The following is a 26,485-nucleotide window of genomic DNA, read 5'->3' as shown; positions in this document are numbered from 1 at the left end:
TAGAAGAAAACATTTTTAAATTTAGGTTCAAATTTTGGTTTGCTACATTTCAACTGTATGATTGATCTTAGGGCACTCATGATGGCTCTGAACCTTAGTTTCATCACTTGTAAATTGTAGACAATACCAATTATTTTATAAAGTTGTGAACATTAAAATAAGATAATATATGTAAAGTACTTAGCAGAGTGATTACCATTTATTTATTTTAACTAGTTTTTACTGGGTTCTCTAATTTTTATTAGTGTTCTAGGAAGTCATGAGTAAAACAGTATCTTTGCCTTAAAAGAGATTACAGTCTATTCTACAGCAGATGTCAACAAACTTTTTTTTACAAAGGACCAGAATGTAAATATTTTAGGAGCCATACAGGCAATACATAAATGAATGGGTGTTGCTGTGTTCCAATAAACTTTACTTAGAGAATATGTTGGGGACTAGACTTGGCCCATGGGCCATTGCTTACTGATCTCTCTCCTTTTTTTTTTTTTTTTTTTTAAAGAATTTATTTATTTATTTGTCAGAGAGAGACACAAGCAGGGGGAGCCTCAGGCAGAGAGAAGCAGGCTCCCTGCTGAGCAAGGAGCCGGATGCAGTACTTGATCTCAAGATGCTGAGATCCTGACATGACCTGAACAGAAGGCAGACACTTAACTGACTGAGTCACCCAGGCACTCTGCTGATCTTTCTTCTATAGGAAACAGACCAAAAATAGTTATAAATTCCCATAAGTGCTATGAAGGAAAAATACAGGTATTAGGAGATTATATAACCCTGACCTCATCTTGTCTAGAATATCAAGGATAATAAAGCTGAGGAAATAACATGTACACTAAGACCTGAAAAATAGGTAGCTGGTAACCAAATATATGGTGGCTGGGAGCTTTGTAGGCAAAGCAAATAGGATATGCTACGGTACTCAGGGAGAAAGTTGCACTGCATTTTTTTAAGACTGCAAATAAAGGCAATGTGACCAGAGGGCAAAAACATAAGAAAGGTGTTGTGAAAGTCTTTTCACAAATGGCTATTAATTTCTTACTACATGCCAGGCATTGTTCTAGCTAAAAGGAATATGTTAGTGAATAAGACTGACAAGGTCTCTGCCCCCCTGGGGTGGACATTTGGGAGGGATAGAGATGGACAATTAATTAATAAATATTACATATTTAATATATAACTGCATGTATGTAGATGCATGTATAAATGAGTATAATAACATTGTGGTAAGAGCTAAGAAGAAAATAAATGATTTCTTCTATGATATAAAACAGGATGAGAGTATTTTAGATGCATGGTTGGAGAAGACTTTTTGAGGAAGTGACACTTGATCTGAGATTTGAACACTGAGAAAAGCCAAACACAGGAAAGCAGGAAGAATAACATTAAAAATGTGAAACAACAAAAGGAAATAAGACAAAAAAGAGCCAGTATTGAGGACAGAATCCTAACCCAAAGAGAGAATGCTTTGAAACAAGATTGAAGACATAGGCATAGCTCAGATAATTGGAGTTCTTAGTGAAAAATTTAGATTTTACTTGAAATGCACCAAAAATCCACTGCAAAGTTTTATTGAAGGGAGTTACATTACATTTATATGTTGAAAAGATTTTTCTGGGTAGTAGCATGGTGAATGCAATAGAAGACACCAAGATCGAAAGTAGGAGAGGCAAGTTAAGAGACCATTTGCACTAATCCAGGTGAGAGCCTACAAAGCAGCTACAGGAGGGTGGCAACAGTATAGATGGAGGGAAACGAGCAGATTAGAGAGATATTTAAAAGTCAAAATTGGTTGGATTTGGTGGTTGATCGGATATGAGCATTAAAGGAAAAAGATGATCTCTAGGTTCCTGAAGGGAGAAGTTGGGTGATTGGTGGGGCCATTCACTGGGACATCCAAGTGGAAATGGTAAATATGCAGTTGAAAAGAGGATTTCAGGGGTACCTGGGTGGCTCAGTAGGTTAAGCCAGTGCCTTAGGCTCAGGTCATGATACTGGAGCCCCAGGGTGAGTCCCACGTCTGGCTCCCTGCACAGCAGGAAGTCTGCTTCTTCCTCTGACCCTTCCCCTTCTTGTGCTCTCTCTCTCTCTCTTTCTCTCTCTCAGATAAAGAAATAAAAATCTTCAAAAAGAAAAAAAAGAAAGAAAACCCCAGGAGCTCAGAGGAGATTTTATAAAACTGGGGATGCATTTTTTCCATCGGTGGTCACCAAAGTCACAGATGTAGATAGCAACACCTGAGAAGAAAGCATGAAGAAGGGAAGCCAGCCTAAGTCTGAGTCTTGAGAAACTTGGACATTTAAAGATGTCAGAGGGGACAAACTGATCAAGGAGACTAGAAAGAATTGAGTATAGTGTAGGCAGAAAACCAGGAAGCGTACTGTCATAGAATGCTTCTGAGGGACAACAAAAATGAGAAGTGAAAAGCAGCCACTGGATTTAAAGACAAGGAGATCATTGATAGCCTTGGTAAGAGTTATTTTAGCAGAGAGCACAGAGCTAGATTACAGTGGTGATAGGGATCATAGAAGACTTTGAGAAATGTCTTTTATCATAGATAGATAGATAGAAGATAGATATAAAAGGAGTAGATGCATAGGCCACAGTAATCTCTTAGTCAATAATTATTTTTATTACTATTATCTTATAGTCACTTAATAAATGTCATAGATACTTGAAATTTTTCAATTAAGTATCAAATTTGCTTGCTTAGTCCACATTAATTTTTAATGTTAATTTTGCTTTTTAAAATATCCAATACACCCAAATGGTTCTAAATTCAAAAGGAACAAACAGTACAGTGAAATGTTTACTTCTCACCCTGTTCCTCCACCCCCAGTTTCTTTCCCAGAGGAACCAATGTCATGAGTTTAGCTGGCTCATTCTTTTTAACAACTGCATGGTAAGTACTCAGTTATATATGTTACCATACTTCATTTGACTTGTATGCTAGTGATGGATATTTAGCTTGTTAAGAGTCTTTTCCTATTACAAATAATAAAGCAATGAACAATCTTGTAGGTGTGATTTCACATATGTGTAAAGTATCTTAGGTCTGTCTCTATAGAAGCAGATATTCTGGGGGAGATTCTCCTGGAAGTGTTTTATTAGAATACTCAGGAGTAAACCTAAAAAGAGTGAGGGAAGCAGGACAAGGAAGGGGAAGAGGTAAAGCAAGAATGTGGTTTCAGATGACTGGAATCAGTCTATTCCTATAGGGAGCTCTAAAGCATAAATTGTAAGCAGCTTCTATCTGCCCTTAGGCTAGGGACCAGAACATTTGTACCCTTACTGCAGGAGAGCTGACAACACTGACTCCATCTTTGGCCGTTTGTTTTGGTCAGGCCTTCACAATGACTTCCCTCGAGGCTGTGTGTTCCAGGGCCCATGGAGGTTAATGTATGACGAGAATACAGGAAGGTTTGCTTTGATCTTTCCTAAATTGGCACACAGAAGATGCCACTTTAAATAACTAGTAGAGAAGACTGGCTGACAGAAGGCACCACTTTAGATAACTATCCTTTGACCTCACCACAGTGATCCCTTCACTCTAAAAAAGTCATGGGTTAGGGGCACCTGGGTGGCTCAGCGGGTTAAAGCCTCTGCCTTCGGCTCAGGTCATGATCTTAAGGTCCTGGGATGGAGTCCCACATCGGGCTCTCTGCTCAGCAGGGAGCCTGCCCCCCCACCCCCATCTGCCTCTCTGCCTATTTGTGATCTCTGTCTGCCAAATAAATAAATTAAACCTTAAAAAAAAAGCCATAGGGTTAGGGTCCAAACTGGGCAGAGAATAGCTGTGTGGTGCCTGGATCCTTGCCCACCTGATCTCCTCCATCAGTAAGTTAGTCACCCTAATACTCTGTGTACATGGTATGGAGCAGCTTGCTTCATTTTTCAGTCTCTAAAAGGCATTCTCAGTCTGGAGAATACTTCAGTGCCCTCCCTCCACCTTCTAACACCCAAATAGTCACTGGCTACTCCAGGGTGGGGGTGGGGATGGGGAGGTATGGGAGATCCGCTCATAGTTCCAGGCACTTTAAAGTTCGGGTGGCTCTAATCATCCAAGGGCAATCCTCTGGGGTTGTAGGTAGGAGCCCTTCCCAGGAGCTCCCACAGCTGCGGGGTGTGGGGGAAGGGTAGCAGGAACAGGCACACTGAAATGGTAGCAGGGATGCCTGGGGGCACCAACAGATTCTGCAACAGTAAGTATAACTGTAGGATAAATTCCTAGAGGTAATATTGCTGTATGGAGCTAATATTACTAGTTGCCTACTCAAACAAGATCCACCCCACCTCTGCCCAACTCTTCCTAATAGATCATAGATTTCATTTGAAGTAGCTGTGTGCCCCATTCATAAAATACTTTCCTATCCTCCTTGGCCTCTGGGCTGGTCATGACAGTTTTTGAAATAAGATGGAGGTAGTAGTTTCTGGGGATAGTGTCCCTTTCTGAATTAAAAAAAAAAAAAAAAACCAAGCTTATTTTTTCCTCTTTGCCCTTTACTTCACATCTTTCTTTTTGCCAGGAGTGTACAAAAATGGGTCTGGAGGCAGCAACCATCTTGTGACCATGAGACAGAAAGAAGGAAAATGAAGTTCTCTGCAAGAAATTGGGGCAAGTCAACAGAAGCCATGAATTAAAAGTGACTTCCTGTACCCAAGCTTTAGTGTTGTAGGGTCAGTAATAATTATTATACAACCTGACATTCATTTATATGGTATTTTCTAAGTCACAGGTGTGCTTTCACAAAATTCGCCTCACCCTCATTCTTTCAATGCCTCCACCTCTGTGTGATAGGTATCAGTACCCTGGGGCGGGGGGTGGTGGAAAATTTCCTGCAGTATTAAGAGCACATAATTCACTGATGGCTAATTTTGAGTTAGTTTACTCTCCTTTTAGCAACTAGCAAAGATCCACCACCTTAGAAGTATGGAACTTTGTAATTTGGGGACACAGGACAAAAGTATTCCTGTGGGATAGAGTATTTTGAAAAGCATCCCATACCCCCAAATTGAAGTGTTAGGGTAGAGTCCCACAAAGTGGCAAAAGTCAAAGGAAGAATGCACTAAATGGGAGGGAGAGAGCACAGAAAGCATATCCATACATTATAAAACACAAATTTTGCCCATTCTGAAATTCTGCACTACAGTCTTTGGGAAAATTAATTTTCCCTGTGTTCCTGCAGGACATTGAGCTACGGATATTGATCTACTATGAAGATGAGAATACTTGTCCTTTACAGCCAGCTTGTAGAAACATTTGCTGCCATTATAAGGGTCATGAAACTTCCCTTACCTGTCGATACCTTACATTCTGACCAGCAACTTTCTCTCCTCCCTAGAGAGGCCTAAGGAAGGACTTTGGGAACTATCTGCCTGTGTGTTTACACATCAAAAGAACAGAAAACTGGTTGCAATTTCAAAGAGGCTAGTTTTATCTTCCTTCTGAGACAATTTAGATAACCGAGCTTCTTCGGAAGGGTAACAAAACAAGATTCTTCAACTTCTGTTTTAAGGATAACTTACATTAGAAGCAAAGACTTTACTCCTTCCTTTAAGAAAGGGGAAGAAAAACAGTTATTCCTCCCTATATAAGCTCCCAGAGTCCCTCTCTTGTAGGGTGATCCTTCCCTACATATAGGGCTAGCCACCATACTCTCACTGAGTCTGCCTGCGTGGAGTGTGAGGCCTAAGGAACAATGCAACACTGTTAGTCCACTTGGTGATACTACAGTGAGTAAATAAGGCTCTGATCTTTCATCCAGAGACCAGGTGTTTTTACTAGTACCCTCTCCCCCACCCCGGCGTCTCTCATTCTCCCATTCCCCCTACCTATTTACCTAACTCTGTGCAAGCAGGGTAGCATCTAAGACCCATCTCACTTCCTGACTTGACATTATCTTCCTTTAAGAAATTAGTGAATTACTCAACACTGAGTTTCTAATATGTATAGGATATGACTTATACATTTTCTTGCCTAAAATGGAGGAAATCAAAACTTGGAAAAAAAAAATCTTTTTTTTTTTTTTTTAAGATTATTTATTTATTTATTTGACTGACAGAGATCACAAGTAGAGAGAGGCAGGCAACGAGGAAGGGAAGCAGGTTCCCTGCTGAGCAGAGAGCCCGATGTGGGGCTCGATCCCAGGACCCTGGGATCATGACCCGAGCTGAAGGCAGAGGCTTTAACCTACTGAGCCATCCAGGCACCCCAACATTGGAAAAAATCTTAATGGGCAAACATTTAAAAAATGTACTTTAAAAATATCAACGTCAAAGAAGACGAAGGCTGTGGCACCATTCCAGATTAAAGGAGACTAAAGTGACATAGATGCTGAATGAAAAATGTGAAGGAGAAGGTTTGTTACAGAGGGCGTTACTGAACAATTGGCAGAATTTGCACATGGGCTGTATATTCATAATAACAGTGCATTGATATTAAGATTCCTTAATTTGGTAATTATACTGTGGTTTTGTAAGACACTACCTTTTTTTAAGGATAGATGTTAAAACACTTAGGTGTGATAGGTTGTGATACCTGTAACTTAGTTTTAAAGGAATAAAGAGAAAAAAAAATCAAATTTGGAAAAATATTTACTGAACATTGTTGATCTAGGTGAAGGGAGTTCCAGAGTTCATGGTACTATTCTTATAACTCTTCTCTAATTTAATTTTTTTTTTCCAAATAAATGAGAGGAAAAGTATTCTTCTCCAATGACTAATATGTGGCAGTGTGGAGGCCGAGAAAATTAAGGCCATCCCACCTCAAGTTTAATGTTAGCATGAGTACAGCCATCTTAGCTTCGGCAGCCATCTCAGGCCCTGTGACCAGGGACTGAACTTTACTCTACTTTAGCTTTAGTAACAGGAACCCCACCCTGCTTTAGTTCCAGGAAAAACAGGACCCTGCCTTTAGTTCCAAGAAAGTACCTAACCCTATAAACAACCTGGCAACAGCTAATCAGCTTACTGCAGGAAAGTCTGAAATTTTCCCACTCCCCTCCCCCAAGCCTCTGGTAACCACACATAAATACCCCTGCCTTAACTAGACTCGGGGTCCAAGTCCCTACTCTGCTGTGTTGGGTATACTTGGGCCCAAGCTTAAGCTTGTCGAATAAACCCTCTTGTGATTGCATCGGTGTTGGCTCCTTGGTGGTCTCTCGGACGCAAAAACTTGGGCATTACAGCAGGCTCTGAGCTAGCCACAGCCCTAGAGAGTAATGGATGTGATATATTCCCAGGCCTCAAAAACCTGACATTTAGTAAGGAGCTAAACAGGGAAATTGATACAATGTGATAAAACTTAAAAGCACATTATTTATGTTTATGTTTATAACTATTTTCTTTTCACATGGCTTATGTGACACCCCTCTCTGTTTATCTTCCTCCTTTCTCCCTGGCTACTACTTCTCAGTACCTTTGGCTAATTCCTCTACATCTCCTCACAGAATTTACTCTTTGGACTTTTTCCCTTCTCTGGCTACTCTTGATCCTCAGGTGTACTAAATTAGTTATATGGCTTTAATATAATTTATATATCCAGCCTCGTCCTCTCCTCCAAACTCCTGCCTATTCCACAACCCCACCTGAATGTCAGGGATCACAAACTCAATTTCTCTAAAAACAAACTTCTGATTTCCTTTCAGTCCTACCCTTCCTGGAAAATATGTGCAAGTCTTATATCTGACAAAGGACTTGACTCCAGAGTATAGAAAGAACTCTCAAAAGGCAGAAACAGGAAAATAAACAGCCTTATTTTTTAAATGGTAAAAGATTTAAACAGTCAGTACACCAAAGAGGATGCACAGATGGCCAATAAGCACATGAAAAGATGCTCAACATCACTAGTCATTAGGGAAATACAAAATAAAGCTACAATAAAAATGAATTACTGCATACCTATTAGCATAACTACACACAAACAGCCCACAAAAAATTGACAATATGAAGTGCTCTGCATCCTTAAAGTAACTGGATTTTGTATACATTGGTGAGAATGCAGAATAGGACAACCAATTTGGAAAACTCTTTGGCAGTTTCTTTTAAAGATAAACATACACTTAGTATATTTATCTAAAGGTAATGAAAATCTATGTCCACACACAAAAAAAACCTGTATGTGTTTAAAGCAGCTTTATTCATATTCATTAAATCCTGGAAACAACCCAAATAGCCGTCAACTGGGGCGGGGGTGGGGTGGAAATCCTACGCTTCCTATAGCATTACCCAGCTCAGTGAAGAAAAATTTCTTTTACATGGCTAGGACAAAAATGATGGAGTCATCTTTGATGCCTTTCTCTCAAACTCTACATGAATCCTTTAACAAACTATATTGGCTTTATTTTTATTTTTAAGATTTTATTTATTTATCAAAGAGAGTGCGAGAGAGAGAGAGAGAGAGAGAGAGAGATAGCGAGCATGAGCAGGGGGACCAGCAGGCAGAGGGAGAAGCAGTTCCCTGCTCAGCAGGGAGCCTGATGCAGGGCTTGATTCCAGGACCCTGGGATTATGACCTGACTTGAAAGCAGATGATTAACCTGCGAAGCCACCCAGGCATCCCTATATCAGATTTAGATCCTAAATGTAATATATCCATAACTAACCATCTCATAGCATATCATTGCTATCACTGTGTTCCAAGCCATCATCATTTTTTTTTTCTTTAAGATTTTATTTATTTATTTGACAAGGACACAGCAAGAGAGGAACACACACAGAGGTTGTGGGAGAGGGAGAAGCAGGCTTCCCACCAAGCAGGGAGCTGATGGAGGGTTCAATCCCAAGGGATCATGACCTGAGGTGAAGGCAGATGCTTAATGACTGAGCCACCCAAGTGCCCCCAAACCATCATTATTCCTTGCCCAGATTATTGCAATAACTTTCTAGTTAACCTCAATACTTCTCTGTATCTGTTCTTCATACTATTAAAAATACAACCCAGTTTATGTCACACTCTGGCTGAAAGCCTGCAATGACATCCTATATCACTCATGATTTTACAACCAACACCTAGCCCTAGCTACCTGGTCTTATCTCCTTTTGTTCTTCCCATTAGTCCCTAAACTCCAACTATATTGGCTTCCTTTTTGTTTGTTGAATACAAGCATGCTTCTACCTCAGGACCTTTGCACATATTTTTCTTATCTTTTCTTTCAAATTTTTATTTAATTTCTAGTTAATGAACATACAGGGCTATTTGGGTTTCAGGAGTGGAATTCAGTGATTTGTCATTTACATACAACACCCAGTGCTTATCATAACAATGCATTTGCTTTTCCTTCTGTTTGGAATACTCTTTCATCACATGGTCATATTGCTAAATCACTTCCTCTCTTAATTCCTTCAGGTCTGTATTTAGATGTCATCACTTTCATGGTGAAGCTTTCCCTGACCACCCTATATACTATCCCATATTTCTGCCACCTCACCCCAGGACTGCTAACCCTCCTAGCTCTTATTTTTCTCCATAGCACCTATTACTGTTTGATATAATATCTATTTATTTATTGTTATTTGTGTTCTCCAATTAAATCTAAACTCCTTGAGAGCAAAAATTTAGTTTTCACCCTGTATTATCTCTACACCTAAACCAATGTCTGTCATATACTAGGTGCTCAATAAACATTTATTGAAAATGTGAATGAATGAATAATAGAATATAAGAAATAGAATCATAAATAACAATTATATTTGGTTAAAAGCCTTGGAAGATGGTGAACTTGGTCATATAGATATGGGTATCTGGAGGATTTTAGGTTCTATGAGAAAATTGTCCTGGTCAGCAATAAAGAAGAATGAAGTTGCATATCTGGCTCTCAGATAAGAGATTAGAGAATGAAGGCCAAGTTCGGCTTCAGACTTGTGACTGCCCCACCTAACTCCTCATGTAAGCCAAGAACACACTAGAAGCTGGCCAAAGGAATCAGTAAAAGGCTCCACAAAGCAGGACTCCCCAGGCATGCACTGGTTTCCAAGGAGATGAGACTCGTCCTGAGGATAACATTATAATGAAAAAATGAAGTAAATTCTCTATAAGAGTTGAGCAGCACATTGGTTTAATTAGTGCCACCTTGGAGGAAGATCTGGGGGAAATGAAACAGTAGATTAAGGATAAGATAACCTGAGCACAGATTTTAGATTGTAAATAAAATATAAACCAAGAATGGGCTCAAGAACTTCATGGGTACCGATCATCCGTGAACCTTGCTCTGACTGGATTAGTGTTTAGGATTTGTGTTTATAAATTTGATGTTTGACTCAACAACATTGATTCATTTTATATTTCAGTAAAAACAAAGTTATTTCTTTGTTGTTGTTGTTGTTGTTTTTTTTTTTCTGAAATGAAACAGAACTTATTCTCTAAGTAGTTTGTGTGCCTGGCAAAGGGATGGATAGAATGCCTATGGCCTCTTGCTGCTTTGCTTGCTTGCTCTGCCTCTTACTATATTGTTGCAAAGAATCTCTCCTGATGCGGAGAGTATCAGGAAAGAGGGAAAGAGCAACATAAATCATCATTTAATATACAATGAAGGATGAAGGATATGAACTAGTTTTTTTGTGATCGCTTCCCAATATATACAAGTACAAATCCTTATGCTGTCAACCTGAAACTAATATAAAGTACGTCAATTATACCTCAATAAAACTTATATGTTCACACAAATGTATTCACACACAGTGTGATGGTGAAGGTCAGTAATACTAGTCATAGTCATTTTAAAATGTTATATTTGTGTGATACTTTACAAATTCAAAAGTGCACTATCCTCTCATTTCATCCTTACTACTGCCCCCTTGAGTTAGGTGTCAGCACTTCCATTTACAGTGAAGAAACTGAGGCTCAAGCAGGTTAAGAGCACTAGCTCAAAGTCATCTTCACTTTTGTTTCCTTTGCCTTTGGAGACATATCTTGAAAGAAGTTGCTGTGGCTGATATCAAAGAGATTACTGCCTATGTTCTCCTCTAGGATTCTGATGGATTTCTGTCTCACATTGAGGTCTTTTATCCATTTTGAGTTTATCTTTGTGTACGGTGTAAGAGAATGGTCGTTCATCTGTGACCTACACTGAGAATGAAGATATATACTGGTGTGTCTAAAATAGTCTTAATTTGTGCCTATTGTCCTAGTGTTATACTTACTAATAGCAACTCTTTGACTCTCCAAAGTCTCCTAGATGCACAATAAATTTTATGGTCAATCTACCAATATCTACTTCTTTTATTCACTCAAGTCCAGTCCTTTTTTCATTATTGCTTTGTTTCTTCTATTTGCAGTAGTTTGGGGTGGTTATAACAGCCTAAACAGCTGGCATCAGACCACACTGCACTCACTTCTATGAGAAAGGGCATTTCAGTTTGCAAACAAACTCATCCTTAACAAACTTCTAAAATGGAAAATTACCAATATAGTATAGCAGTTAAATGACCAGGGTATCAAGCTCAGCTCTACTACTTCCTAGCCATGTGGCTTTGGGGAAATTAATGTAGAAAAAAATCAGCCAGAGCATCATTAGCATAGGTCTTTACTTTAAAATGTTGGTCCTAACATGAATAGACACTTTTCTTCTTTTTTCTTTTTAAGGATTTTATTTATCTCTTTGTCAGAGAGAGAGAACACAAGAAGGGTGAGCAGCAGGCAGAGGAAGAACCAGACTCCTCACTGTGTAGGGAGGCTGATGTGGGACTTGATCCTGGGACCACAGGGTCATGACCTGAGCTGAAGGCAGATGCTTAACTGACTGAGCCACCCAGGTGTCCCAAATAGACACTTTTTTAAAGAAGATGTCCAGATGACCAACAGACACTTGAGAAGATGCTCTACATTACTCATCATCAGGGAAATGCAAATCAAAACCACAATGAGATACTATCTTACACCTGTCAGAATGGCTAAAATTAACAACACAAGAAAAAACAAGTGCTGGAGAAGATGCGGAGAAAGGGAAACCCTCTTGCACTGTTGGTGGGAAAGCAAGCTGGTGCAGCCGCTCTGGAAAACAGTATGGAGGTTCCTCAGAAAGTTAAAAATAGAGCTATCCCACAACCCAGCAATTGCATTACTGAGTATTTACCTAAAGGATACAAAAATACAGATTCAAAGGGGTACATACACCCCAGTGTTTATAGCCGCTTCATAAAATAATAGCCAAACTATGGAGAGAGCCTAAATGTCCATTGACTGATGACTGATGAATGGATAAAGAAGATATAATGGATAAAGAAGATGTGATATTGATATAGATATCTATATCTATATGCCTAGATATCTAGATATCTATATCTATATCTGTATCTATATATCTAGATATATCTATATCTATCTATCTATCTATCTATCTATCTATATATATAATGGATGAGAAGGATGGTTCACCATCCTTCTCAACCCAACCAAGTTGCCATCTCTAAACCCCAATGTACTGAATCTGCAAGGAACAGCTAAGGTACTGTATCAAGGCTTTCTTGTATTTCATAATAAGTTCACCATTTACTACTTAGATTACATATTTATTTTAGATCAATATGTAATCATTTACATAAACAAAGCCCCACATCTATATAGATATATATATTAATTAGTCATATATTCACATATTCATTATTCATATATATTATTCATATATATTCACATATATGATATATTCATATATATTCACATATATATGAATATATATTCATATATATCTATATAGATATATATATCAACCATCAAAAAGAATGAAATTTTGTCATTTACAATGATGTGGATGGGGCTAAAGTGTATTACACTAAGTGAAATAAGTCAGTCAGAGAAAGACTCCATATATGATCTCACTCATGTGAAATTTAAGAAAGAAAAATAGATGAACATATGAGAAAGGTGTAGGGAGAGAGAGAGGGAAATAAACCATAGAGCCTCTTAATAGATAACAAACTGAGGGTTAGTGGAGGAAGAGGGGAGGGGAGATGGGATAGATGGGTAAAGGGTATTAAGGAAGGCACTTTGTGTGATGACCTCTGGGTGTTGTATATAAGTGATGAATCACTGAGTTCTACTCCAGAAACCAATGTGCACTGTATGTTAACTAAAATATAAATTAAGAAATAAAATAAAATAATAAAAAATATAAAATGTTGGTCTTGAGAAAGCTCCTGAAAGAACTAGAAAGCAGTTTGTCTTCAGGAAGGAAGGGGCAAGAATTTTACAGAATTTGGCTGGAGTCAGGGAGGAGAATGTCAGTCAAATCTCAGCTAGTTTGGGGAATAGCTGGTCAGAAAAGCATTTCAGAAGAGGAAGAAATTGCTATTGCACATTAGCAGCCATCATTTGGGCAATTTGAATTTATCAAAATGGATGGGAGACACAGACCAGGATTAAAATCCTATGCAAGAAGGAATGGGAGGAACAATTCAGGCAAAGTAGACATACAGGGGGCATATAGAAAACTCTTGGAACTTCAAGGACTCTCACATAAATTAACTGATCCAAAGCTCAATTTCCTCATCTGCAAAATAAGGGGATATATAGCACATACCTCCTAAGTTGTGAGAAGACAAAATATATTATTAAATATAAAGCAGGCAAAATAGTGTCAGACACATATTAAGTGCTTAATAAATGTTATTATTATTATTTTCTTTCTTTACTTACCTCTGCCTTCTTACCTTTTACTTTACCGCTTCCTTCTAGGATGGAAATGAGGGTGAACACATATTTGCCAGAAAGATTTAAGGCACTGCCATCTCCAGAATTTTTTTATAAAGTTGGGCTTAGGGCTTACAATTCATTTGGAAGGGGGTTAGTAACAAAAAGAGGCTTGGTTTGGCATTAGTGCCTTGATACTTTAAATAAATTCCCACATATATCCTTTGATGTGGAAAATGACTTTTTCTCAAAGAACTAGCCCAACACTGGGTGCCTGGGTGGCTCACTGGGTTAAGCCTCAGGTGATGTTCTCAGGTCCTGGGATCAAGCCCCACATTGGGCTCTCTGCTCAGCAGGGAGCCTGCTTCCCCCTCTCTCTCTGCCTGCCTCTCTGCCTACTTGTGATCTCTGTCTGTCAAATAAATAAATACAATCTTAAAAAAAAAAAAAAAGAACTAGCCCAACACTAATCCCTGTGACACCATACCATTCGCCATCCTTCTCAACCCAACCAAGTAGGCATCTCTAAACCCCAATGTACTGAATCTGCAAGGAACAGCTAAGGGACTGTATCAAGGCTTTCTTGTATTTCATAATAAGTTCACCATTTACTACTTAGATTACATATTTATTTTAGATCAATATGTAATCATTTACATAAACAAAACACATTTACTAAATAATAAATAAATAAAACACAACTTACTAAAGAAGATTTGATTCATACTTTCCATATGTTTGAGAGGGAAAAATCAATTGTTTACAATAAAAGATGAATGTTCTATAGTTCCTCGAGTACAGATCCTTTACCTCTTTGGTTAGATTTATTCCCAGGTATCTTATGGTTCTTGGTGCTATAATAAATGGAATCGATTCCCTAATTTCCTTTCCTGTTTTTCATTGTTAGTGTATAAGAAAGCAACTGATTTCTGTGCATTGATTTTGTATCCTGCCACACTACTGAATTGCTGTATGAGTTCTAGTAGTTTAGGGGTGGAATCTTTTGGGTTTTCCATGTAAAGTATCATGTCATCTGTGAAGAGAGAGAGTTTGACTTCTTCATTGCCGATTTGAATACCTTTTATTTCTTTTTCTTGGCTGATTGCTGTTGCTAGGACTTCTAATACTATGTTGAACAAGAGTGGTGACAGTGGGCATCTTTGTCGTGTTTCTGATATCAAATAGAAGGCTGTCAGCTTTTCTCCATTGAGCATGATATTCTTTGTGGGTTTTTCACAGATAGATTTTATGAAGTTGAGGAATGTTTCTTCTATCCCTATACTTTGAATCATTTTAATCAGGAACAGATGCTGTATCTTGTCAAATGCTTTTTCTGCATCAATTGAGAGGACCATGTGGTTCTTCTCTCTTCTCTTATTGATTTGTTCTATCACATTGGTTGATTTGTGAATGTTGAACCAGCCCTGCATCCCATGGATAAATCCCACCTGGTCATGGATCCGTACTTGAGGAACTACAGAACACTGATGAAAGAAATTGAAGAAGACACAAAAAGATAGACCATTCCATGCTCATGGATGGGAAAAATAAACATTGTTAAAATGTCTATACTGCCTAGAGCAATCTATACTTTCAATGCCATCCCAATCAAAATACCAGTGGCATTTTTCAAAGAGCTGGAACAAACAATCCTAAAATTTGTATGGAACCAGAAGAGACCCCAAATTGCTAAGGAAATGTTGAAAAAGAAAAACAAGATTGGGGGCATCACATTGCCTGGTTTCAAGCTTTACTAAAAAGTTGCGATCACCAACAGCATGGTACTGCTGAAAGACACATAGACCAGTGGAATAGAGTAGAGAGTCCAGATATGGACCCTCAATTTTATGGCCAAATAATCTTTGACAAAGCAGGAAAAAATATACAGTGGAAAAAGACAGTTTCTTCAATAAATGGTGCTGGGAAAATTGGACAGCTACATGTAGAAGAATGAAACTTGACCATTCTCTTACACCATACACAAAGATAAACCTGAAATGGATAAAAGACCTCAATGTGAGGCAGGAATCCATCAGAATCCTAGAGGTGAACATAGGCAGTAACCTCTTCAACATTGGCCACAGCAACTTCTTTCAAGATATGTCTCCAAAGGCAAAGGAAACAAAAGCGAAAATAAACTTCTGGGACTTCATCAAGATCAAAATCTTCTACACAGCAAAGGAAACAGTCAACAAAACAAAGAGACAACCCACAGAATGGGAGACGATATTTGCAAATGACAGTACAGACAAAGGGCTGATATCCAAGATCTTTAAAGAACTCCTCAAACTCAAGACACAAAACAGATAATCATGTCAAAAAATGGGCAGAAGACACTTCTCCAAAGAAGACATACAAATGGCTAACAGACACATCAAAAATGTTCATCATCATTAGCCATCAGGAAGATTCAAATCAAAACTACATTGAGATACCACCTTACACCAGTTAGAATAACCAAAATTAACCAGACAGTAAACAACATGTGTTGGAGAGGATGTGGAGAAAGGGGAACCCTCTTACACTGTTGGTGGGAATGCAAATTGTGCAACCACTTTGGAAAAAGTGTGGAGATTTCTTAAGAAATTAAAAATAGAGCTTCCCTATGACCCTGCAATTGTTCTACTGGATATTTACCCCAAAAATATAGATGTAGTGAAAAGAAGGGCCCTCTATACCCCAATGTTCATAGCAGCAATGGCCACAGTTGCCAAACTGTGGAAATAATCAAGATGCCCTTCAACGGACAAATGGATAAAGAAAATATGGTCCATATATACTACGAATTATTATGCCTCCATCTGAAAGGATGAATACCCAACTTTTGTTCAACATGGAAGGGACTGGAAGAGATTATGCTAAGTGAAATATGTCAAGCAGAGAGTGTCAATTATCATATGGTTTGGCTTACTTCTGGAGCATAAGGAATAACATGGAGGACATGGGGAGATGGAGAGGAGAAGTGAGTTGTTGGAAATTGTAGGGAGAGAAAAACCACGAGAGACTGTGGACTCTGAGAAACAAACTGAGAGTTTTGGAGGGAAGGGGGTGAGGGGTTGGGTAAGCCTGATGGTGGTTATTATGGAGGCCACATATTCCATGGAGCACTGGGTGTGGTGCATAAACAATGAATTCTAGAACACTGAAAAGAAAAAAAAAAGATGAGAACTCCAAAAGTCATCTGAGGTGAGGGATAGAGAGCATGCATAGAGATTATGGAGACAGGGAACTTCCCAAGCTGTACTCAGACTTCACCCACTCAGAAGACCAGAACCCAGACCAGCAACGCATGGTAGTTTAAAGGTGTTTTATTTGTTACTCATTACTTAGAGATTTTACTATATTTTCCTTGGGGGAAAAATAACTCCTTCTTTTGGCTTTTGGAAAATAAGGTAGATTTCTTCAGATGTCAAAAGTATTAATGACTAGTTCAATAACTTCTCTAGCTCTAAGACTAAAAAAATAGTGGTTAACTTCCATTTGCTGTTTAGTTATTTTGTTTCCAGAAATCACAAATTTTCTGTTATTTTCTTGCTGGAACTGTTCGAACTCTATCTAGAACCAAAGGCTTAGGTGATAAGAACAGTTTCTATTGTTAAGTGTCAACTTTCTACACCTTTTGCTCTATCTGGACAACAGAACAAGTGCTTTACGAGATATGTGCTGCTATGAATCAAGGTCTGGAGAGGCTGTCCATTTTTTTCCTCTGTTCAAGGAGAGGAGTCTCCTCTGAAATCAAATCTCACCTAACTAAAAAGAAACGACGTTTTACTTCATGGAACAAATATCATGTAGAAAGGTAACACTTTTATAAAGGCAAATTATTGTTTCTAAATTCAAAGTTTATATTTATGGCACCAGACTAGATGGTCCTTCCCTATCCCAAGATTATACAAATACTCAACTTGTTTTTTTTTTTTTTCTTTTGTATTTATTGTTTTATGACAAGTGTTTCATTTCATTTTACTCCTTTATGTTTTCCATATTTTAAATTGAACAAGTTTTACTTTTATAATAAAAAAATATAAAAACAAATTTATAAAAATGCACAAACAAAGGGATTTACATAGTGTCAAAGAAATGAAAAGGTAAACAATAAGGGCAGAAAGAGTTCTGAGAAAAACAGATGGAAACTAAGGTGGCAAGTCTGCTTTGCAAGGGCAGTGGGATTAAAATGGCCTTGAACAGAAGTGACATAGATTAGAAGAGAGGAAAAGGGGAACAAAGGATCAGGGGAAGGAAAAAAAGCAACAAAAGCACTAAGTTTATGCTAAGGGGGAAATTAGTCGGTTTGTCAATTAGTCTGTTTGAATTTTTATGCAAAAGAGAAAACTTCAGGGAGGTAGTATCCACACTGTAAAGAGTTTAGAATTCGGATTAAAGAAACTTTATTCTGCAAATCTCAGACACAAATTCAAGAACTGAGTAGAGTCTTAACTTGTATTTGCAAAGGAGACAAGTTAGTGCAGAACTGGCTCATCTAATCAAGAAAATAGAAGTCTTTGAATAAAAACCCACAAGGTCAGGCGATAACTCAGTTTGTTCTATGGTAGTCAGTAATTCTGGTTGGATAAATTTTGGGTTCATTTTGATAAAAAAAGAAAAACAAAATGTTTCTGTCTTTGGAATAAAACACAACTTTATGGCTTATCTTAGAATTCAAGGCTTTTTAGAATATTCCTATTTTTTAAGACTCAGAGTGCAATGTTTTTAGAAATGTCAGCCTTTTCTAGGCTTTGGTACAAAATGGGCTTGATTAGTCATTGTTGTGGACAGGGTTGGACAAGACATCAGTTTTCTTCGCCATATTGTGTAGACTAGAGTGTAGAATGTAAAACACCCAGAGGTTTCAGCCAGGCACGGGGTAGAACTGTGACTCCACAGGGTAGAGTTGTGCACTGCACAACTGCAGGGGGTGCTATGTACACAGTGTCCCCTGGAGTTAAACAATGCAAAATTGGCTCAGCTTTCCTTGAGAACCTAGAAGCCAGGCAAGTAACATAAATCAGTGAAGCATATCACCAACCTAAAGGATTCCAACTAATTAAAAAAAACAATGTTCAAAACACAGTGAAGAAATAACACAAATATATTTTGACTATATCCAGCCTTGGAGCTCCACTTTGCAATTTCTGCTAGAGTGTAGAAATAGTCATCTTTTTGAGCAGTGTAATGATGTGTTAAAGAGATTTGTAAAATGAATCATAGAGAAAAAAGACTAGAAAGAAGGAGAACAGTAAGAAAACTACTTCAATAGTCAAGAGTAGAGGAGAAACAAGAGCCTGGCCTAGGCTGAAGATAGTCGGATAGAAAGGAAAGAATTTTTAGGATTCATTGATAGAATTCAGATTTGATTCAGAATCAAGTCATTTCAGATGACTTCCCACAAGGAAAAAAGCAAAGGAGTTCAGAGTAATGCAAGGTTTTGAACCTAGGTCCTTAGGAAAATAATTGGGAAAAAAAAGATTTACCTTTGAAACAGATTCAGATTTTTTAAAAAAAAGGTTTTTTAGATTTTAGATCTAAAAAATAACTTAAATTTTACATACAAAAAATCAATTTTAGACTATAATAAAAATCACGTTTTGAAAGATTATTTAATGCTATAGTACTGCTTATATTGAAAATATGAGGGAAAAAGCCAAAGAGGGAGAGAATTGGAAAAACTATACAAAAATGTTAACAGTGACTACCTTTGAGTAATGTGATTATGAGTTCTAATAATTTTTTTCTTTATATTTACATGCAGTTTCCAAATTTTCTACAATGAAGGTGCTACGTTTATAATTAGAAAAAATTCTTTTGATATCCTAGGAATTCACCTTTTACAAAATCAATAAATTAAATTTCCATTGTTTTGTTTTTGTGACAAGTATTTGCAGTAGCAAATGCTAATAGGTTAGCTTTCCTTCCCCCCCCCCCCCCTTTGGTTAAGAAGGCTCCACACCCACTGTGTAGCTCAATGCAGGGCTTGAACTCAGGACCCTGAGATCAAGACCTGAGCTGAGATCAAGAGTCAGACACTTAACTGACTGAGCCACCCAGGCAACCCTTTTTGGTGTTGGGAAAATAGAGCTTGTTCTAGAGTGCTAAATACAAAGTCCTTGTAATCTCAAAGAAGTATTCAATATTTTCCAGTAATGCAGACTTGCAGGCATTATTTTTTGACTGAAAAATTAATTTCAAATGTGTTAATAATATTGTTTAAAAGATAGTGGTTTTGTTTTCTTTTTTTCAGCATTAGCTATTAGCCTTTCTCAAGTTGCACTCAAGACTTAAAGACCATCTGAGCTCTTGTCAAGAACATAAAAATTTAAGGTAAGAAGAAAAGTTAACAGTATCAACAATAAAAATAATAATATGTTTATAGCTTTAAAAATAGCTTTACATATATTTGATATAAAGCTATTTGACTTTTCGGGCGCCTGGGTGACTTAGTCATTAAGTGTCTGCCTCAGGTCATGATCCTGGGGTCCTTGGATCTAGTCCCACATTGGGCTCCCTGCTCAGTGGGAAGCCTGCTTCTCCCTCTACCACTCCCTGTACTTGTGTCCCCTTTTTCACTGTATCTTTCTCTGTCAAATAAACAAAAATAAAATCTTAAAAAAAAAAAAAAGCCTATTTGACTTTTAAGAAAAAAAATTGACTGTAATAATGGCAGGGTTTTGTTTTTTTTGTTTTGTTTTGTTTTGTTTTTTTAAGTTCTACTTTGTGGAGGAGACATTGCGATTCAGAGAGGTGTCTCTTGCTCAGTATCACACAGCTACTAAATAGTAAAATCAGGATTTAAATCAAGGTCTTCTTCTTCCAAGTACTTGATTTTTCCCACAAAGTATTAATGGGAAACCATGAAACCCATGTCCACCTCATTAGACCCTTCTCTGGTCTGACAGTAGGGCCTGATTACTCTTGCCACCTTTGGCCAGGGTCATGACCTTGTCAAGCTCCAGGCTCTCACTGTCGTCCAGCCTGCTCCAACCTAGTGAAACCCAAGTACAACAAAGGAGAAGAGATAGTGATAAAAAAAAACAAAAACAAAACAAAAACTCGTTAAGAAATAAAGCCACTGTCTTTCATTTCTTTGAGGCATATTTGGCATTTTAAACTTTGAACAATGGTTTGCAGAGAAGTCCTTCCTAAATGAATATTAAAGTTCTGAGATAATGGAAATGACTGCAAATTTACTAGTTTATTAGGCAATAAGTCACATCTACCAACAGAATAATTTTTATGCATGCATCTTATACTTGTCATAAATGGACTGAACGGGGACAACTACTCTCTTGGATGACCTGAGGCAGAACTTCAAGAATCAGCTTCAGTTCCACCTGGTTTTATCCCCCAAATTAGTTTTCCCTTCATACTTCTTTTATATGATCGCATTTGGCAGTTACACCCGCTTGCTGGAAGAATTTCTCATTGTTCTATGATCAAGGGTATCATTTGTCTTACCTGATACTCCACTGTTGATCATGCAAACACGATTTTTGCTTTGAACATGACTTTGATATATTCTCAGATTGTTCTTCATGCGTGCACGGGTTCTTTGTAGGTGTCATTTTTTTCTTCCTGGATCACTGACTTCTCGTATACACTTTTTGGACATTTGTTCATGCTTTTATGCTTGATACCCATACTCCTTTGTTCAGTATGGGTGGGTAATTTGGATATAGTAGCAAATAGCTCACCTGTCACTCTACTACTTACTTTAAAAGCAACACTGCCTTCTCTAAAGTTTATAGCAATGTCACATAATAAATATTTATCAAATGAGTCATTAAATGGATATCAACTACGAGGTATTATAGACAACTTTGAGTGGGATGTTACAAAAAGTAGGAGATTCTGATGCAGGTTTTTTTTTGTTTTGGGTTTTTTTTTTTTTTTCAGAAATAAAAATGACTAAAGTTTAATTGTAAGTTAGAATTTGAAATATTTCAAGATACCAAACATAAGCAATAAAGAATAAGCTTAATGAACAAGAACTTGTAAAAACGACTGGACTTGATAAATTCTTAGGAGGAGAACATCCTTCTGCCCAAAGCTACTCCCTACTGTATTATTTATCTATTTATGCTGGTAGGGTTCAGAACATGCTATCCCAAAATATGAATATTGAAAATTTTAACTGAAGGAATTGGAGAAAACAAACAGAAGCAGAAAGATCACTCTGACCTTTCTTCTACACTTCTGCCTTGAATCAGGTCACAAAACCCTCAAGTCCCTCCCTATATATGGTGGAAAGAGCATCATTATCTCCAGGATAAAAGGACACCAAGAATAATTGACTTAAACAGGCCTATTTTATTCCTATTATATTTTATTCCTATTATATATTATATATTTCTCTATTATATTCCTCCACAACAATGTACTCTTCAAACCTAGCATAAAAGTATTTGGGTCTGTTCCTTTGGGTCTTCATTTCCTTATGAAGGCTCCCGTGTCACATAAAACGTATTCAATTTGCATGTTTTTCTCCTACTAATCTGTCTTTGTTAGTTTAATTTGCAGACCCAGCCAGAGACCTTCACAGTGTTAAGGAACACTTTTTTTTCCCTGACACTGCATAGCAAATTACTTGAGACTTAGCATCTTAAAACAATAAATATTTATTATCTCACACCATTTCAAATGGTGAGGAATCTGGGAGCAGCTTAGCTGATTGTTTCTGCCTCAGAATTTCTCATGAGGTTCCAGCCAAGATGTCAGCCAGGGCTACAGTCCTATGAAAGCTTACCTGAGCTGGAGGATCCCCTTCCCAGCTCCGCACTTGGTTGTTGGCAAGAAGCCTCCGTCCCTCACCAAATGTGTCTCTCCATAATACTGCTTATGAAGTGAGAGCCGGCCTCCCCCAGAGCTAATGATGAGAGAGAGAGAGAACGCACACACCAAGATGAAAGCTACAGTGTCTTTTAGGACCTCATCTCAGAAGTGATACAACATCACTTTTGTTGTGTTCAGTCAGTCATGAAGACCAACCCTGCCATTTCCTGGGAGGAAATGACACCAGTGTGTGAATACTGGGAAGCAGGGCTCATAGGGGAACATCTTGGAATCTGGCGACCACCCTTCCCTTGTATTCTTTATTACCTTCTCCATCTCCCCTTGCTCTTTTGATCTTTCAACTTCAACTACTTTCTTCTTACTAGGTCTTCCCCTATCTTGGTTTTAGACACTCTGAAACTATACTCTGAAGCTCCACTTCACTTTTGGGGGAAAAAGAAAAAACAAAACCGTTCCAAAATGTTCCTCCTAGTTCAGCTCTAGTTACCCACTGTGTCTCCATGGTTGAATTCCCGAAAGAGAAGTCAACACACACTTCCACTTCCCCACTTCCCATTTCTTCAGCCCACAGTGATTTGACCTGCTCCTCAAACTTTCCAGGGGAGCCGTGGTCCCCAGGTCACTGGAACATTGCAAGGAGTTCTCAGTTTAAAATTCCAAAACATTTCTCCCCCTTAATTAATGTCTGCAGCATTTGTTTTCCATGAATCTCTTTTCCCTGGGCTGCTGGGACACCATTCCTCCCTGGCTTTTGTCCTAACCCTTTCATGACTATTTCTCAGCTTCCATTGCCGATCTTCCTCCTTTACCTCCCCCGTAAGTATTGGCATCCTCCACAATTCAATACTTACCTCTTTTTTCTTATTATTCTAAACTCTCTCCCTGTATTTTTTTTATTCCAGAGGCTTTAGCTACCATCTCTATGCTGCTAACCGCCAAATCTAAATCTCCAGATTCGTTCTCTTTCTTCAACTGCACGCCATTATAACCGACTCCTGGCTTAAGAGTGTGAAAGCCCCCTGGGTTTCTCAATAGAGAGATGAGTTTGTTCAGTTCAAAGAGATCAATTACTTCTGAGAACTTTAGCTGGGAAGGGAAATTAAAAAAAAAATGGATTCTAAAGGAAACCTTATCTCTAAAAGAGTTTTATCCATTTGGTACAACCTCTAGTGCAAAGGCATGATGGAGATGATCCCACCAGAGGGCTTCCTCTCTTCCTAGAAGAAGCCACCAATATGTCCACCAAGCCATTAGTCATCATTTTGGTTTAACATGAAGAACAGCAGATGGCTCACCCTCATTATTAGTTTATGCAGAGATTGGTAAAAGCCAGAGCTGTGCTGAGCCTCATAATCAACTCCTATCTGTCAATACCTCCTTCAGATACTTCATGATAGCTGTGCCAAGACTCCCAGAATCTTGCCACATTCTGTCCCCCTGGACAAATTGTTCAGCTAAGACCAACCTCTCCCTGGAATGCTCAGGGTTTCAGACCTAAATCCCCCTTAAAGTCCTGTCATGAGACCACGTTCTGAGTCACGTTCCACAGTGTGGTGTTAGCGTAATCACTCTTGTTTCTACTGCAGCTACTCCTGCTGCCCTCACACTTTTACCCGTAAATGTGCTGTGAGCAGAAGCATTTCAGGCTCAACAATGTCGTGATGTGATGCGCTGTCAAGCACCCCAGGCAGCAGCCTGCTGTTCTTATACCTACAAGGTCAGGAACATCTCACATTTCCCTGTTGGTTATGTGCCCTGCCTCAGGAGCAAAGCTAGGTGTCAGGTGAGTAGGTGTTTCCTTTTATTTGAGCCACAAACCTTGTTTTTGCCAGGGAAATGACTGGCATTGAGACTAAGCTCCCAGAACTTCTCACCTCTTGGAGTCTCCAGAGCCTCGTTCTAAGGCTAATGAGACCATCTCTGTACTTCAAGCCCAGCTATTCAAAGAGACTGTCAGAAACCAGACAGCAGAGCTACTGCTCTTCTAAGGTATAAAACTGATTGGAAAAATATTAAATAAATAAAACTGATCAGGGATCACAAGAAAAACTCTTCTTTCACCAAGGGGAAATATCTAAACATTGAAAAAGCTTCAGTAGTATGGGGGGAATTGAAAAATAAAATGAAATGTTAAATAGAAAGAAAATTTGACTTATGTACTGAGAAAATGCCATGCCTAACAAATTTAATGCTAGTCCTAGATTACTTATGGAGAAAAGGTAGAGAAGAAGGAAGGAAGAGAGGAAGGAAAAGGAAGGAAAGGAAAAGGAAGGGCAAAGTGATGGGAGAGAGAGCAAAAGGAAAATTTATAGAAAAAGAGCCTCTTCATCTAGAAATCAATGAAAAAGTTCCAAGGCTTCATTCTAGATACTCTGAAACTATCTGTGCCACTTAGTCAAGTTCCCTTCATCTCATAGTGCTACTTTTTAATTTACTGGGATTCCATAAATTTATGGCTGGTGTTGTTTTATACCAATATAGTTGTATTTTTGTCATTTTGAGAATGCTTTATAGACTTATAACTAAGACATAATTCACAGGTGAAATAGACAAAAGGGATTATGAGTACACTTACCTTGATGAGTGCTGAGAAATGTATAGGATTGAGTTATTATATTGTACACCTGAAACTAATACAACTTTGTATATTAATTACACTTCAACAAAAAAAGACGTAATATGCATCCTTTACCACGTTAATTAATTGTAGCCACATGTAATCTTGATGTTCTGATGATTACTGGGAAGAAGGCACAAAAAATTTCAAAGAGCATCTCTAGCACCAGGACAAACCAGAAGCATTCTGATCTGACAGTTGTTCAAAGACTGAGTAGTACTAACTTCACAACATACCAGAAGCCCACAGTAAGAAATAAAGCTACTAGACATGACCTTCAAGTCCACAGTTGTCAACTTAGGAGGAAGAATTTTGACAGCAGAGCAGAATACAACCTCACTCCATCTGCAAATACAGCAGAATACAACCTCACTCCATCAATCTGCCCAGTCTAACTCTGCACATTACACTGGTGCATATATGCAAAAGGAAACACTGAATGACACTGAGTATTACAAAAACTTACAGAATATAGATAATCATAAGGAGACTCTTAGCACTGTTATAATCAGTGTAAATTTGGGATGGTTTTGATTATATATGTTTTTTTCAAAAGTTTATTCTCATGTGCTAGGTTTGAAATAGCACAACACTGGCATGAATCACAAATTCAATAAAACCTTCCAAGATTCCATAAACCTGGCACCTCTGTCTTCTTGACATCCTCTTGTTATATTTAAGACAAGCTGTTGAGCTTGAGGGGGAGGTTAGATGGGCAGCCTGAAGAAAATTGTAAGTGTTTGAAAAATTTGTTGAGGGAATTTTAGAGAAGCAGATGGCCCAGAACAAATAAAATGATTGCCTAAGCTCTACTGGAGGTTCACCTGAGTTTAGAGGTCATGGATTTATTGTCCCATGGTGGAATTTGTCCCATGTAAAACCCCATATGGTACGTTCTTTCCCAAGTTGCCTCCTTATAGGAATGGAGAAGGCCGACTGTTAGTTGGGGGTTACAGTACAGGTGGAATAGGAGAGTAAGAACATGAGAGAGTTGAGATGGCTGCAAATAATGACAGATGATGAGGCCTCCAAGCTAGGGATAACAGTGAGGCCAGAAGGAGCCTTCAAAAGCAGGAGAACTGGAGGGACAGGGTGCTAAAACAGGTGAGGTAAGGGCATTTCTGGGAGTCTTCTCAGATGATGCCAGAAATTTTACGATGTAAACCAGGTGAGAGATATGTCCTGAGAAGCTGAAGTATGTCATGAAGGGTCACGAAAGAACAAATACAGTTCTAGCTGTGTTTTCATTTCTGAGACAGTCAGAAGCATACTAATTATTTGGTTCTTGAAAACCTAAGCAGGAGGGAGACAGTTCATTGCCATAGCCATCTAAAAAATAAAATCTGCTCTAAAGATTTTACAGCTTTGTGTTGAGCACAGGAAAAATGAAAACTATATTGATCATGGTATTTACAAACTAAGTGAAGAATGTCTGAAGAGCATTTTATGAAAACTCGTTT

At 38.2% G+C, this 26,485-nt stretch overlaps 1 protein-coding gene and 1 long non-coding RNA gene across 5 annotated transcripts in view; one reads left to right on the top strand and one right to left on the bottom strand.

Moving 5' to 3' along the window:
• The window catches only part of LOC309868604, a 55,426-nt gene extending 32,955 nt beyond the window's left edge, over window positions 1-22,471 (bottom strand). Inside the window, exon 1 of the long non-coding RNA XR_014313746.1 lies at window positions 22,362-22,471. This is a non-coding gene — a long non-coding RNA (uncharacterized lncRNA). The remainder of the gene's footprint in view (window positions 1-22,361) is intronic.
• AMN1 (antagonist of mitotic exit network 1 homolog) overlaps window positions 16,801-26,485 on the top strand; it is a 108,474-nt gene continuing 98,789 nt past the window's right edge. Inside the window, exons 1-3 of one of the 4 annotated variants that reach the window (XM_082738657.1) lie at window positions 16,801-16,924; window positions 17,261-17,420; window positions 19,860-19,939. The gene's annotated coding sequence lies outside the window, so the exon portion shown is untranslated. The remainder of the gene's footprint in view (window positions 16,925-17,260; window positions 17,421-19,859; window positions 19,940-26,485) is intronic. The other 3 variants (XM_082738654.1, XM_082738655.1, XM_082738656.1) reach the window with 3 other exon arrangements.

Source organism: Mustela nivalis, assembly GCF_964662115.1.
Source record: "Mustela nivalis genome assembly, chromosome: 7".
In the NCBI taxonomy this organism is placed as follows: Eukaryota; Metazoa; Chordata; class Mammalia; order Carnivora; family Mustelidae; genus Mustela; species Mustela nivalis.
This window is presented reverse-complemented; position numbering and strand designations above follow the sequence as displayed.